The sequence below is a fragment of the Ochotona princeps genome, chromosome 14, assembly GCF_030435755.1.
Source record: "Ochotona princeps isolate mOchPri1 chromosome 14, mOchPri1.hap1, whole genome shotgun sequence".
NCBI classification, from domain to species: Eukaryota; Metazoa; Chordata; class Mammalia; order Lagomorpha; family Ochotonidae; genus Ochotona; species Ochotona princeps.
The window spans coordinates 11,732,823-11,747,498 of NC_080845.1; the positions used below are offsets into that span (position 1 = coordinate 11,732,823).

A 14,676-nucleotide genomic window follows, 5' to 3' on the forward strand; every position below is an offset into this window, starting at 1 on the left:
TCCCTAGCGGCCTTCCTGGACTCGGCCGGGGCTCTGCTGCCTTCTCCTCCTCCTCCGCCTAAAGACGTACAAAACACTCCTCACGATCTGCCCTGGCGCTTGGCTCCTCCCTCCCCGCCCCCCGGCAGCAGCTCCCCCATTCATTTTCGCCCGTCTCCGGCTAAGTCCCTCCCCCGGCGTAGCCCGGCCTCCGTTGCTCCCCGCCCGGAGACCGCGGCGCACTTGGACTTCCCTGTCCATTCGCCAGCCGCCTGGCTCCTGGTCCCCACGGCTGCGAACTGATCCGGCGCGGTGGGGAGGAGGAGGAGAGCTCAGGCGAGCGGGCACGAGCCAGGGCAGAGCGCCGTGGGGCACAGCGAATAGTGACCGCCTTCCGGAGCCGGGATTCATGACTGTCCTCGGGACCTGCGGAGGGGACTTGAGGGCTGAGTATGAGCCAGGCTGCTAGGAGCCAGGTACCCCCACGCCTGCAGTCCCCGCGCCGTCCCCGGTATGCGAGCTGGACGCAGGGCTCTCCCAAGTTCCCACTAAGCCGAATAAAAAGCGTCCTCCCGCAGCTCTCCACGCAAGACAGACATTGACTCCAGGTAAGGCGACGCCAGCCCGGCTGCCCTTGGAGTCGGCCCTGGACCGCATTCGGGGCGCCCTCTCCGCCCCTCCCCTCCCCCTCCCAGCACCCTCTTCTGCTCTCCGCCTTGGCCCCTCTGGTTGCTGGCAGGGTGCGTGCCCGGTGGTGCTGCTGCTGCTGCTGGTGGTGGTGGTGGTGTGAGGGGGTTGGGAGGAGGGTTGTAGGATCCCTGTATCTGGGGCTCGAAGGGTTAAATGCGGATTTCAGTGAGTGGCATGTGTGCACCCGCGCGCTCCCGACGTGTGTACCATGCTAGGAACTTGATGTGGTGCTGGTGTGTGTTAGTGTGTGCGGCATCGCTTGCGTTTGATGCGTATGTTTGTGGAGTGTGTGTGTGTGTGCACGCAGGGGAGAGAGTGATGAGACAGGTCCTATAACCTACTTACAGCGGGCTGTGTGTGCATGCTTGTTCCTATGTGTTTGTGTGTGCGCATCTGTGTGTCTTTTTAATTAGGTCTCTCCAGCTTACACCAAAGGAGATGTCCTTACTATAGGATCACGTAGCCATCGGGAAACCCGCTGTGGACTTTCTCTTGGAGCTCTGGACTGGTTTTAGGAGGATGATGGGTTTATGGATAGCACCTTATGGAGTCCTATATGGGTACCCTTGAAAGGAAATTCCTCCATTCGATGGAGTCCTTCTATGCTTGCACCCACCGCTTGCTACGAAAGAGAAATGACCAAACCTTGAAGCAAATGCAATGCTGTCACTTTAAATTCCACACTGGGCAGACTCCAGGCTTCTGATGGGAATCTGGAGACACTGCCAGTGGGAGATAGGAAAAGGGGGAAGCCAAAGGTGTGCTCCTTCTCTGTCGCTCGGCAAGCCCTGGATGGAGCTCTGCCCTGTCTCTGGGGTTGGAATCAAGCAGCAGATCGGCCCCTGGCTCCTGCTGTTTCCCGGGAGGAGATGAGCAACTTCGCATGAAATCTCCATCAGGGGCGAGGGGAAGGCGTCCTCCAGGGACTTGTTCATCCATCACATTCACAAGGGTCTCCAAGGAAATGTCACTTGCGGTCAGATTCTGGGGTGATAGGGAATGAGATGGACGGGGCATGTCCCCAAGATGCATCCCTGTTTTGTTTCTCCATTTCAGGCAGGTTTAGGAAGCTTTCCGAGATATCTTTCTAAACTGTGCTTCTCTGTGGTTCCACTGGAGTTAGAATACTGAGGGAAGGCTGAGGAAAGAGAGGGAGGGAGGTAAGGATGGAGGGAAGAGAGAGAGAGAGAGAGAGAAACTGACTGACTCAGTACTGAGGGAGACAGATCTTCAATTGGGAAGGGCCTCTGGGTGGGGATCCCACAAAAGAATGTGGCAATAATTGACTTAAACTGCTGTTGATTGGCACCTCACATTTCTTGCTTGGTTCCAAAATGCTGCCAAGGGCAGAGGAACTGTAGGAGGAATCTCAATAAGAAAGACCGGTTGAGCCTAATCCCTCTTTCCTCTACCTCTCAGGAGCCCCCCTAGGTAAGTCAGTTACCCTGGCTAGGTGCTGTTGAAGTTCACCTCTGGGGCCAGCCATTGATTTGATTCCCGGCTGCCTCTTAAAGGCTTGCCCTACTCAGCAGAAATGCTGAGTTTTACTGCTGTTAGCATGGCTTCCAGACTCGGCAGCTGCTACTTTCTCAAGGTAAGTGGCAGCCGTTCTGTTCGCAGGCAGTGGATCTGGGCGAAGACAGGGTTTGACACGGTGGGACACTGTCTCTTGTCTGTTTCTGCTTGAAGGGAATGCTGAAAAGGCCTCTTGGGAGGACGATGTAGACATATACTTAGCTCTAATATTATATGTATATGTATGTCTTCTGGGGAGTGATAAAAGCAACCATGTGTTTGCAGGAACCTGCCCTGGCAAATGGTTAACTGTTGTACCTGCAGGCACTTGCAAACATGCCTTTCTCTGACTAGGGGCTGTTACCTCCGGCTGAAGCCTTCACACTGCCCAGGGAATGTCTTTCAGAGAGCTCATGTCAGGGCAAAGCTCCTCAGTTCACTTTGGGCAGGGATGTGGAGGCGGAAGAGGAGACTCCGTGTTGGAGCTGCTCTCATTTATGTTTACTCTTTTCTAATTCATAGACCATTCCAGTTGAAAGAAATACTAAAGACAGACAGGACTCTGGTCTAGAGAGGGGATGACGATTTTCCAACATTGCTTGGCACACTGATGGGACTGGTAGCACTATAACCTAGGTGACCTGTCCACTAGATTAATGTGCTTTCCAGTTGGCCACACTGCTCGGGGACTGTGTCTTGCTTCTCATGGCTACCCTGTCACCATGATTCCTTCCAAGAAGATCACTTGCGTTTCTTCAATGAACTTCTCATTTCAGAAATGCTTTTTTATGTGAAAATACAACCCAAGAAGCAAAGTACCTCAATCATGCTCCATGCCACACACACAGAGTAGGAGGTGAGAGAGAGAGACAGAGAGAGAGAGAGAGAGACGTGCACATACATTCTTTCTCTAATGTCTTCAGAGACACACATAAGCAGAGAACTGATCCTGACTACAACTGGTAGGCAGAATCCAGCAAAGCTAAGGCCCTTGATTCTTCGTTAAGGAATGCTGTAGTTTAAACCCATCCACAAATGCAAATACTTCAGTCAAATGAGTTTCTTTGTAGTACTTAGAATCTCATTCTCATACATTTATGCAAATTACAACCACAGCAACATGTGCAAGCACACACGTGTATGCATGTCCTGTACAGATGTAGAAAACTTTTTCTACTTCCTACATCCCCCCTAAAGAGAATTTCAACCTCCACACTAAATGAGTTCCTTTAAGTAAAGGCATCTTCCATTTGAAGACTTGACTATAGCCCGAGAGAATGAGAAATGGTAAGTGTTTGTGCAAGAGAGGCCCATTTAGAAGTCAGAATTCAGCTCACTCAAGGCTGTGCTGTGGATTTTCCAGATGCTCATTTCAAGGTACAAGTAAGTGCTGAGAAGCTTGGGGGCTTTAGGACCATCTGCAGTTAGTACCTGTTCCACGCAGGCTTTTGTGGGGCTGGATGACACTTGAGCTCCCAGAAGGGGGAGCTGTGACTCCATTTCAGCTGAGGAGAAAGAGCTGCGATTCTGAATCAGCAATGGGCCCCTGTTGAGTTTAGACTGTCCAGCTCAGGCTGCAGTGAATATTTGCAGCCGTGTAGGCAGGGACCATAAAACCACTTTCCCTCATTTCAGTCCAAATACAACGTCTCAATTCTCACTGCTTACAAGAATTTGTGTTATTTACCACAAAGTCCTCTACTTCTCTGTAAAGGTCTTTACCACGGGCCTTTCAGTGGTTGGAGGAAATGTTTTCTGATCTGTATGCTATTTCTTTTTCCTCTTCCACTTATTTAGGTGAAACCACTTTAACTGGTCGCTAAGGTTAGCCATATTCTGTCCCTCTTGTCTCTCTGCTTCTCCTTTGCTAACATCTGATGTAGAATTGGTTACCAATCTATGGTAACTATGTTAGAAACAAGATGAGGTCCATGGAAAGAGGCTGCATTTGCAAATGCCATTCTTTAAAAGTACTCCCAATCATTTTCCGATGTAACCCTTTGCAAGGCATGTCTTTATCATTGTTTTTTACTCTGTTTTCCATTTGCAGTTTCCTCTTTTTAAAGTCTGTCCATTTTTCAACATCAGTTCAAATGACCCAGTCAATAAGACTTCCGAAGTCCTTAATTTGGAATTACTCTGTTTCTCTCCTGATTTTCTATATAATTTTATCCAAAATGATTTTAGTTTATGGTTTTACTGCCGTGGGTGTAGCTCTAGCTTGCCCTTATTGACATGGCTTTCTTAAGAGCTTCATGGTCCCATGGACTGACACATGCAAATGTTTGCTTTCGCGTTTCATCTCCAGTCTCCACAGCAGCTGTCATCTCATGCTCTGGCTCTCCTTCTTTCACCCTGACAATTGCTTCACATTCGCTTGAAGCAGTGTAATTATGGCTTCAAAATCATACCAACGATAACAACAAGGTAGTGATACAGATAATGATACAGAAAGGTAAAATGGTCTCTTACCTAGAAGTGAGCACTGTCAGTGTCTAATTGTGTTTTTTTGTTTAATCTTTCTTTTTTCCAAATAAGGCACTAGAGCCCCTTGTACAGAAATGGAGCTCCTTCTGGTTCCTTTTCAAGGTCGCAAAAAGCAACTGAGCTAGAATTTGAACCTAAGTTCTTTTTACCAGCAGCTGTGTTGTTTCTTCTGTGCCACTGAGTTGATGGGAACATGGGAATGTTATAAACCCTTAGAGGCCCATGTTATGACAGGATTGTCAAGTCATTGGGTTGAAGAATCTCAGTGTTTTGCGACTTTCTTTTTCTGAAGGGGCCTGTGAAGGTGATTCAGTAACCAAATCATTCTCCTTATTTGGGGATTGAGAGGTGTGTTTTTTTTTTTTTTTTTTTCATTTGTTTGCCTCATCCAAAATTTATGCCACTCAGCCATAGTTTCAGTCCTTTTGGCAACATTCTGTCATGAAGATCATTCTGCATTCAATTTGGAGAGCTCTGTTGGATTATCTTCCTGCTTTGACCTTAAATCTGCATCTAATCATTCATCTCTAAAGTCACAATTATAATCACTTGCACTTGTCAGTCCTTCATATACTATGGGAGAATACTGATAGCACCACAAGTATTCTCTCTTGGAGTCAAAGAGTCCGTCTCCCACTGACAAAGCCCCGTCTCCTGTAGCACTGGTTTGGAGGCTCCTTATACCTTCATCATACCAAATAGTGTCCTGTTGACATTCTTAAGTTAATCTCATGGTTAAGATTCTTGAAGCTGGGAGGTATTCCCTGAAATGCAATGTGGATCATTAAAATGATTTTAATCATTTATTCAGTAAATATCTATTGGATTCCTACCAGTTGCTAAACATTGCTTTAGACCAGTGTTGATAAGTAGAAATTTTCATGATTTTGGCAATATTATTTGTGTTGTCTATGATGTGGTGGCATCCATTTGTGACTATTGAGCATTGGCATGTGGTTGGTGTAACTGCTGCTCAAAAGTTTTCAATTTACTGGATTTATATAATTTTTCCAATAATTATTATATATTATTATATTTATATTATTATTTTCTATACATTTTAAAAATTTCTATAGCTACATATGCTAGTGTACATGCCACACATCTAGAGTTCAGAAATGTATCATAAATATGGTGCTATTCCATTTAGCTTATGCTGTAGTGGGACGAGATGGATAATAAATGAGTAAACAAGTAGACAAAGTAATTTTGAATGTCACAAAGATAACTGAGATAATAGGCCAGAAAAGAATGTTGATGGTATAACCTTGGATTGGGTAGAATGAAATCCCATCTCTGAGGAAGTGATCTTGAAGCTGAGATTTAAATGAAAAGGAACCAGCCATATAATTATGTGGGAGAAGAACATGTGTAGCAAAGAGAAGGAAAGTAGTTACTGCCTAGAGGTGGGCTTAAGAAGCAAAATGGATAGAGTAGCCTCAATGTGTCTAGAGCTTTAGAATGAGCAAAAGAATAATGCTATATGGATGAGAAAGTAGGGAAGGACCCGATTCCATGGACTTGTGTGACTGAGTAGCATTGACATCTTACCCTAGACATCTCCATGGTTGGGAAGTAGGCAGCCTTTGTACAGAAAAGCGTTTAGAAATTAACAGAAACTCATCATCAGTTGCTTTCATCATATCCATCATTCATCTTTTCAAAGTGTTTTCCTAACTTTAATTGCCGATTCTTTCTGATTTAACAGCCATGACCTGGAAATACTGAACTTTCAAGGGAAGAGGATAAACAGGAACAGTGGAGGTGGATCGAATATGAGGAAGATAGTGAATATTTGGGGATAAGAAATAGTTGTTTGGTGAAAAAGAGTGAAGATTGGAATCAGTTTAAGTAAAAAAAAAATATTTATTGGTTGTCTTGTCTTATTGGGACCTTGATTTGGGTTGTAGTGTTAAATCCTGTGAGGCACCGATAATCTAATAGAAGATATCTGAAAATCTATACATGATCATCATTTACAATAGGCTGGCCACGGTCATTTCAGGAGTTCTCTGAGAGTTTGAGACAGACGACTGGATAGAGACACACTAGCAGTGATAGGGGTGAGGAGGATGAGGCAATGACTCACAATTTGGAAGATCAGAGATTGTATCTTTTCATTGAACATTTCCATTGGTTCAGATTGCATGGAGTATGAGCACAAGGGCTCACTTTACCTGATTCTAGTCCTGACTCTTGTCACGGCCTTTCTGAAGCTCTTTATGAATGTATCTTTCCCCCTCTGTGGCTTTGCTTCCTGTAAGTCAAGAAGAGGCAAACTGTGACTTTCCTCACTGAAGGGATGTTGCCGGTTCTGTGGACATGTTCCATGACAATGTTGCTGTCAAAGCAGAGAGGGATATGTGCGTATGCTACATCATCAGGTTTATATGTTTTTTCAAAAATGAGCAACTCTAGAGAAGGTCAATCCTCAAAGCTCCTAGTGTGACTCCAGACAGCATGGCTGATTGGGATAGCTAAAGATCATATGTTGCTGTTGAAACTTTTAATATCACAGTAATTGTTAGCATGAATTGATATCTTCTTCCAAGATGCAGCATCCTGTAAAGGCTGTCTAGAAATACTTGCTTTGCTACTAAGGGGAGGAGGATGACAATTAAGAAGATAATGAGTCTGAGCAAAAAAATGGAATTACTTTTTTTTCATATGAGGGAGAAGGGGGATCTTTGCCCACTAGGGGAACTGCCTTCTGGAAATTGCAGGTGGTCTTAAGGAGACTGAATTAAATAGTACTGGGTATGAGAAAGGGTAAAACCCTGGGCCGGCCTCTTATGCATATAAAACATGTGGTGCTCATCAAAGTCTGTTTGCAGTGTGTGTATGTGGTGAGGAGGGAGTTTCTCACAGGATGCAAACCTGAAAACAAAGATAACTGCAACTTTCCTGAGAATTACTAAGGGACTGTGTTCCTCCAGGGTGGGAGGTCGATTCAGATGGCAATGAACAGAACTGAGATGCAGTTGTTCAGTGTAAACTGCAAAGATCTAAGCAGCGTGGCTCCAAGTAAATGGCCCATCTGAACAGCTAGAACCCCCTGTAAGATCTAACCCAGTACTGTCCCCAAGGGCTGTCTGAGACAGAATTTATCTGGCTTTTAAAAGGTCCTACAAACAGTTCAGTGGAAACCTTGATGAGAGAGAGTGAACCCTGAGGCAACGTGAACTAGCTGAGCTGCAGTGTGCCAATGGATTCACATGAAGCTCAGACAGCTGCATGGGTGGATTGCTTTCCAGCGGATCCTCTTCACTCAGTGGTGAGCTCGCAGGTCTCCGTTCTAAGAAAAGTAGATGGAACTCTGCAAGAGCTCAGAAAGTCCTAGAGTCTGCATAAGCTCCTGGAAGAGCATTCAGAGAACTGACAGAGACGATTGTTCTAAGTAAGTACAGTTCCCTTTTACAGGGCAATGGACAGTCTAAATTTCTCATGGTATTTGATGAGTTCTGGTTTATAGGAATGTCCTAAAGGAAAGACATACAAGTAACTTCGGCTGGTTGTATGAAGACATCTGCCTGTGCACAGTAGGCATTACAAAGTGGAAATTAGGATTTGAGTATATTTAGGAGAGTAGCAAAAAGATTGAAAAATAGATTACTCAGCAAAGATTGGTAAAAGGTTTTTTTTCTCCTAGGACACATTTTAGAGACACGAGTTTTTTAGATGAAGTGATTCTTATCAAATCTCATTTCTGGAGATGGTTGGAGTTGGGGAGGGCTGAGCAGGGTCATAAGGAGTTTTATACTGAATGCATATCAACAGGAGAGCATCATTCAAAGTCCACTGAAGCCTTATGAATGATCCCTGAAAATCTTAACAGATCAGCCACAGTTTTGCTTATCCTCTCCACTGTTTCCTGTAAGTGGGAATTCCATACTTGGGCAGCATATCAGATTATCACAATGTTCAGAGTACCTAGGAAGGCACTATCATAAAACCATTCTTGGACTGGAAACATACATACCCCAAGCATTCACATATGGTTGGTGCCACAGTAGACACTTAATGTAGAATTTCTTGTTTGGCACTATCAACAAGCTCGTGCTATGTAATACTAAGTCCCCATCCGATTAGGAAGAAATGGAGACAGCAATAACTATATCTAAGATCATACTCTGACTCAGCAGCATATTTTTGAGGATTTGAATCCATTTTTTTTATTTGAAAGGACAGTGATTGAAACTTACGATGCTATGCCAGCTACTGGATAGATCACCCTGGCAAGACGACCTAAAGTTTCAGTGACAGATTTTCTCATCTATAGAGTGAAGATAAGAATAGCAGCTCCATACAGAGGACACATAGGTTTAATGAGTTTGTGTCATAGATGCTTCAAACAATACTTGGAAAACCAGCCACACGATATCAACATTTATTGTTATCACTTTTTACCACTGCAATACCGTGCTGTATCAGATTGGGAATTGTTTGTGCTTAGATATTTTCTTAGGAAAATATCAAGTGGCAGGAGATTATTGCTAGGTTCCAGACAATACTTCGCAAATGAACTTGCTCAATCATTTTTACTATCTTTTCCCCAAACAATAGAGAGATGACAACAGCATTTAGGGAAAGACTGGAAGGGTAGAAAAGGTAGGCAAGGTGCAAAATGATGATGGAATTTTTAAAAATCCAAATCCTTTGTAGACCTAAGGAGACCGGAATCACGGGGGAGCGGCACCTTCTCGGTGGTCCGGTTCCTGAGCTAGCTTCCTCTCTCTCTGACCTTCTCGCAGCTTTTTTTTCTTTTATGGAAGAATCTCATGAAGGCTCTCCTTCTCGTCTCTACACCCCACTAAGCCCTCTCCCACAATGCCATCTGACTGCTGTCTTCATTAGAATCTTAGCAACAAAATATCAAGGACTTCTTCAATTTTGGTCACGGCAGGATTCATGTATCTTAGAATAGTGGTGTAGAAAGAGCACTTAGTAAGCAATGTTTTCCATTTTTTTCCTATTTTGTAGTGAAATAAGTAAACTTTTATTAAGTTAAAGGCAGTGATTTCCACCGATATTAACTGAAAGTGTTGCTCTAACTGAAGGATGCCATGAAAAATAAACACCTATTTTGATTATAGTACATAGTATTATGTAGCTGTGTTTACTCACTTGATTAATGGAACCTGAATGTTTTGTTTTTGATGTATTATTGGCCAGTATGCATGTTCCATTTTTAACTGGAGGTTCTATTCCCAAATCAAACCTTACACTAGGTGATATTAATACTATACATGGGGTCGTGTTCTATAATAATGGAGAAACCTATCTTGGCCACTTTCCCTTGTGTCTACTGCTTTTCTCCTTCCTATCCATTCTCAACCATGTTCAGTCCAGCTTTCCTTAAGGATACATCAATTATTGTTGTATAAATGAAGAGAGGTGGAGAGAAGGGTGGACACTGAGAGTAGAGAGGAATCCGTGTATGTGTGTGTAGTGTATTTCTTTTGCGACATCTGTATGTCACCATTCATGCCACACCACCTTGCTAGTTTTCTGTGCTTCTTTTAACAGCAGTCTCATTATCAAATTTGGCTTTAGTAGTTTTGTTTCCAAGAGAGGTAAGATATCGGCTTATGGCTCTGCCTTGAGTTACAAGTAGTTTATTCTAGTCTTGGTCTTAGCAGGGTTTAGGCTTCTACAAGTTAAGGGTGGAAATAAACATGATAAGCTGTCAAAAAGCACATAGTAGAATATTCTGTTATGTCCTAAAGAATGCCAGTGGAGATGCACATTTAAGCGTCACAAGGTGGAATGAAGATAGAGGATAACAGTGCTGATGGCCATTACTTTCTAAGGGTTTTGATGATAATATATAAATCAATTTATGAATGAGGATGAATATCAGATATATAAAGTATCTCACAGCACATCTCATATATAGTAAGTGTTCTATAAAAGGCGCTTATGACATTTACCAACCTCAACCTATTTTTTGGTGAACTATTGAGTCAAAAGAAGCAGAAGGCACAAAATGTCATGTATTGCATGACTGTGTTTTAAAATGTTCCTATTTCAGTGTGGTTATCTCTGGGTGATGAGTATGAGTGGATTTCATTCCCTCTTTTATGCTTACCTGAATTTCCTAATATTTTCTAATGAAGGCGCATTAGTTGGGCAATCAACATCTTAATTAGTTGGATGCAGGGCATCACTGAGCAATCCAAGGTAGGAAAAAGAACCAAGACAGATGAGCATGCGTTAGTGCAGTTTTCTAAATTTCTAGTTCATTTATCCTAAATCAAATTTAAGTGCACTCAGTTTTTTTTTCCTTTTTCATTTTTCTTGACCTTGGCCTGAGCAACAGCACAATAAAAACTGTTAATTTTAAGAAATTTATGCTTTCCAATACACATTTGACTAGCTATCATACCCTTAAAAGACATGCTATGCCACCTTTGTGTCACCTGGAATCATTTCATGTCGTGGTAGCACTTTGTGTATTTCAATGTCTTACTTTGGAGTCAAAATAGTCTTGTCCTTAATGCTATCTTCACTTTTAATTTAGGGTGAATCACATCATTTCGTCAGAACTCAATCTCCTCTCTTACGAAATGAAGCTTGAGATTTAACACTTGTAATGGGGCGGGGGGAGTGGGTGAGACTGGATATCAGACTGACCCCAGCTTGCTACCTACATCAGAGCACCTCCACTTTGACTTGAAATCTCTGGTTTAAACCTTAAATAACATCTAACACAACTGACTGGCATGTTTTGTCCTAGATTAAGTCACTGTATGGATTTATTTGGAGACTAACTATGACTATGACATCCCCAAGGGCTTCGAGGGAAGAGAAGACATATGTAAGATTGTATCTTTGTCATTGTGGCGATCACAATGCATAGCATGTAATTGCTATCCACAAATGAAATCAGTTCAATACATTTGTTCTGTATTTAAGACAGCCTCTTAAGAAAATGTTTGCACAGGAAACTTGTGGAATGAAAGTTCAAGTTGGAAAGGAAGAAATGTGGGCAAGTGGCAGTAGTAGTGATATAAAGTCAGTGGCATTACAAGTAGAAGAAATGAGCTCAGTGCAATAGCTTGGTGATTCAGTCCTCACTTTGCATTCCATATGGGTGCTGTTTTGTGTCCTGAATGCTCAACTTCCCATCCAGTTCCCTGCTTGTGGCCTGGGAAAGCAATTGAGGATGGCCCAAAGCCTTGGGATCCTCGTGGGAGATCCAGAGTATGCTCCTGGCTTCAGATTGGCTCAGCTGTGGCTGTTGTGGCCAATTGGGGTGTGTACCACCAGATGGAAGATTGTGCTCTCTGTATCTCCTTCTCTCTGTATGTCTGCTTTTCCAATACGAAATTATTAGCAACAAAATAAATCCTAAAAAATACAAGTAGAAGAAATGGTAAGCAGAAAAAATGTGACCCCAAGTTTGTGTGTGTCTTTTTCATAGAACCTTGAATAATGTTAGAGCTGAATTGGCAGGTATCTTGGGATTCTCCATGCCCAGCTTCTCTTTATACAGATAAAGGAAGACTTACTAGGGAGAATTTCTTGGTACAGATCATGTTTTTTGTTAAAAGGAATAACAAACCAAAAATTCCATGGCAGAACACGTTTATGTAATCTTCCAGGGTGCATTGGTTGTTTGAAAACTGAGAAAAACATTGTTGGACGACCAAACAAATTTGGAAGAAGCGTCATGATTTTGCTCTTTACTTGGAACTCACAAAATCTGTAAGGGGAGTTCAGGACTCTTACCAGTGCTAGAGTAGAGATCGACCTAATAGTTTTAATTGAAGTTTTCTCAAAAGTATTAATTCAGAAATTCCAGCTATATATAATTTTCATTTAATTCTTATTGATATCATGTGTGATATATTCTTGGAAGCTATACACTAGACAAATGCGCTTTCCATAGAAAAATGGAAATTGATAAATGTGGAAAAAGTTTGCAAGCAATTTTGATTGTCCACATTACTTCAGATTTGTTGGATCATATTAGTAAGTTATCAAAGAATAGTAAGAAGTTTCCCAACTATAAGTTAAATTTACCTCTTTGTTTCTCTCTGTCTTCTTTCTCCCCCTCTCTCTTTCTTTTTCCTTATCATTTATTATTCTTTTTCTTCTACCTTTATTATGCCATTTTTCTGCTGTTTGTCTTTGCATTTTTCTTTTAGTTTATTCTTACTTGTGTCATTCTACTTTTTTAAAGAAAACCCATATTTTTAGGAGCAACTGTGGATCAGATCCTGGTCAGCATCCTGACCTGAAGTTGGTATTCGTCTGATAAGGACACAGATGTGCTATCTGAGAAAGTGCAGAGCAGGTGGTTCTGACGTTGGAGCACACACAGCATATTCAGTGGTGGGCCAATCTGTGTGAGCCAGGGAGGTTAATGTCAGCTGGATAGATGTGGAAAAGTCAGAACTACTGGGAAGTGAAAGTGGTTGAGTGCCTTGTAAGCCCTGTAGGTGACTGAAAGAAGAGAAATCATTTATGGACAGAGCCTGTTGAGCCCCAGATCCCAACTGGAATAACCTGCTTATCAGACTATGGTAACTTTCAAGACAAAACTTGGCTTGATCAGTTGTGGAATTAAGAATGTCAAAGGTGAGGATAGGAGGAGGGGACACTTTTGTAGAGTATGGTGATGGTTTGAATGGCAGATACAAGATGCTCCCACAGACTAGGGCACTGTGAAGGCAGCTGATGAAACACTATGATGGCAGAATGTGGGGGAAGGAGGAGTTAAGGATGACTTCCTCCAAGGTTGTGCTAGTTCTAGGCTTGGTCTCTCTAAATAGTGCTTCCAGAAACAGCAGGGTCTCAATTATCTCACCGTGGGCTGTGAAATTCTAAAAAAAAAAAAGTTCTCAAAACAAAATTAAGTTTAATTTGCTTTAATTGAAAAATAAACACATGCTCGGTACAGCATTCTCAAGAGGAGGAGAAAGGGCCAGAAATTGAAATGAACAGTTGGATTTGGAAGACCCAGTCATTCTGTAGCCTGAAATGGGAGTTGGTCTTCATTGAGAAGATGAATTTAGAATTAAACTCAGGAATAACAACTACTGGAATGCTCTTTAAGCACCTGCTGTCTTAATCTCTTTTAGCATTATTGTTATTATTCTCATTGTTACTGTTAGGGACATTATAAGACAGTTAAGATGGCAGCAGCTCTGAAAGTTACAGCAAAAAGTTTGAACTTTTTCTCTTTTCTATTATTTTAATTGTGTAATCATTGGTCAGTTGTGTCATTTTTTGGTCTCATACTTCTCACCTAAGAAAGGGAAATGATATGATAACCCATTCATTGTGGACTCTTGTAGGAATTAAGTGATTAATTTATATAGGCCTTCTAATGTGCTTTTAACAGATGACAGAGAAGGATGAAGAGAAGAATGTGTAGAAATCTTCTATACAAGGCTGCACTCTTAACATTTCTATAAATAGACAGGGCTGGGCCAGAGCAGAGCCAGGAGCTTCTTTGAGGTCTCCCACATTGATGCTGGAATCCAAGCACGTGGGTCACCTTCAGTCTTCTGTTACTTTCCCCAAACACTGGCCGGGAGCTGAATCAGAAATGGAGCAGCATCCAGGAATGGAACTGGCATCTGTATGGGAGGTCTGTCACAGGTGGAAGCTTTACTCACTGTGGCACAGCATTGACTCCAGGAACACCATCATTACCATTTCCCACAGTTTTTGAAGTTCCCTTGTACATGTTAGCTACACTTATCCTTACTGTCATTTTAGGAAATACTCCACTTTACACTGGTCTTTTTCTTAGGACTGTAAACTTCAGGAAGGAAGACTGATTGATACTTTGCTAAGATTTCTACAGGGTTTTTGAGTCAGTCGCTTACAGAGCTGGAAAACTCAGTGATCCAGCCTTCTTATTTTTCTCCTCTGAGCTTTGTCTTGTGTATACTTGATTAATTGCTGTGGATCTGTGTCCTTCTTACTGCTAAAGCATCGGTTTGTACTGATGACACTTTCTTTTGAAGAACTAGGCATCCGTTTTGTGTGTTG

At 42.4% G+C, this 14,676-nt stretch overlaps 1 protein-coding gene across 1 annotated transcript in view; it reads left to right on the forward strand.

Moving 5' to 3' along the window:
* The first annotated feature begins 253 nt into the window (after nucleotides 1-253).
* The window catches only part of BRINP1 (BMP/retinoic acid inducible neural specific 1), a 183,032-nt gene continuing 168,609 nt past the window's right edge, over nucleotides 254-14,676 (forward strand). Inside the window, exon 1 of the mRNA XM_058672474.1 lies at nucleotides 254-587. The gene's annotated coding sequence lies outside the window, so the exon portion shown is untranslated. The remainder of the gene's footprint in view (nucleotides 588-14,676) is intronic.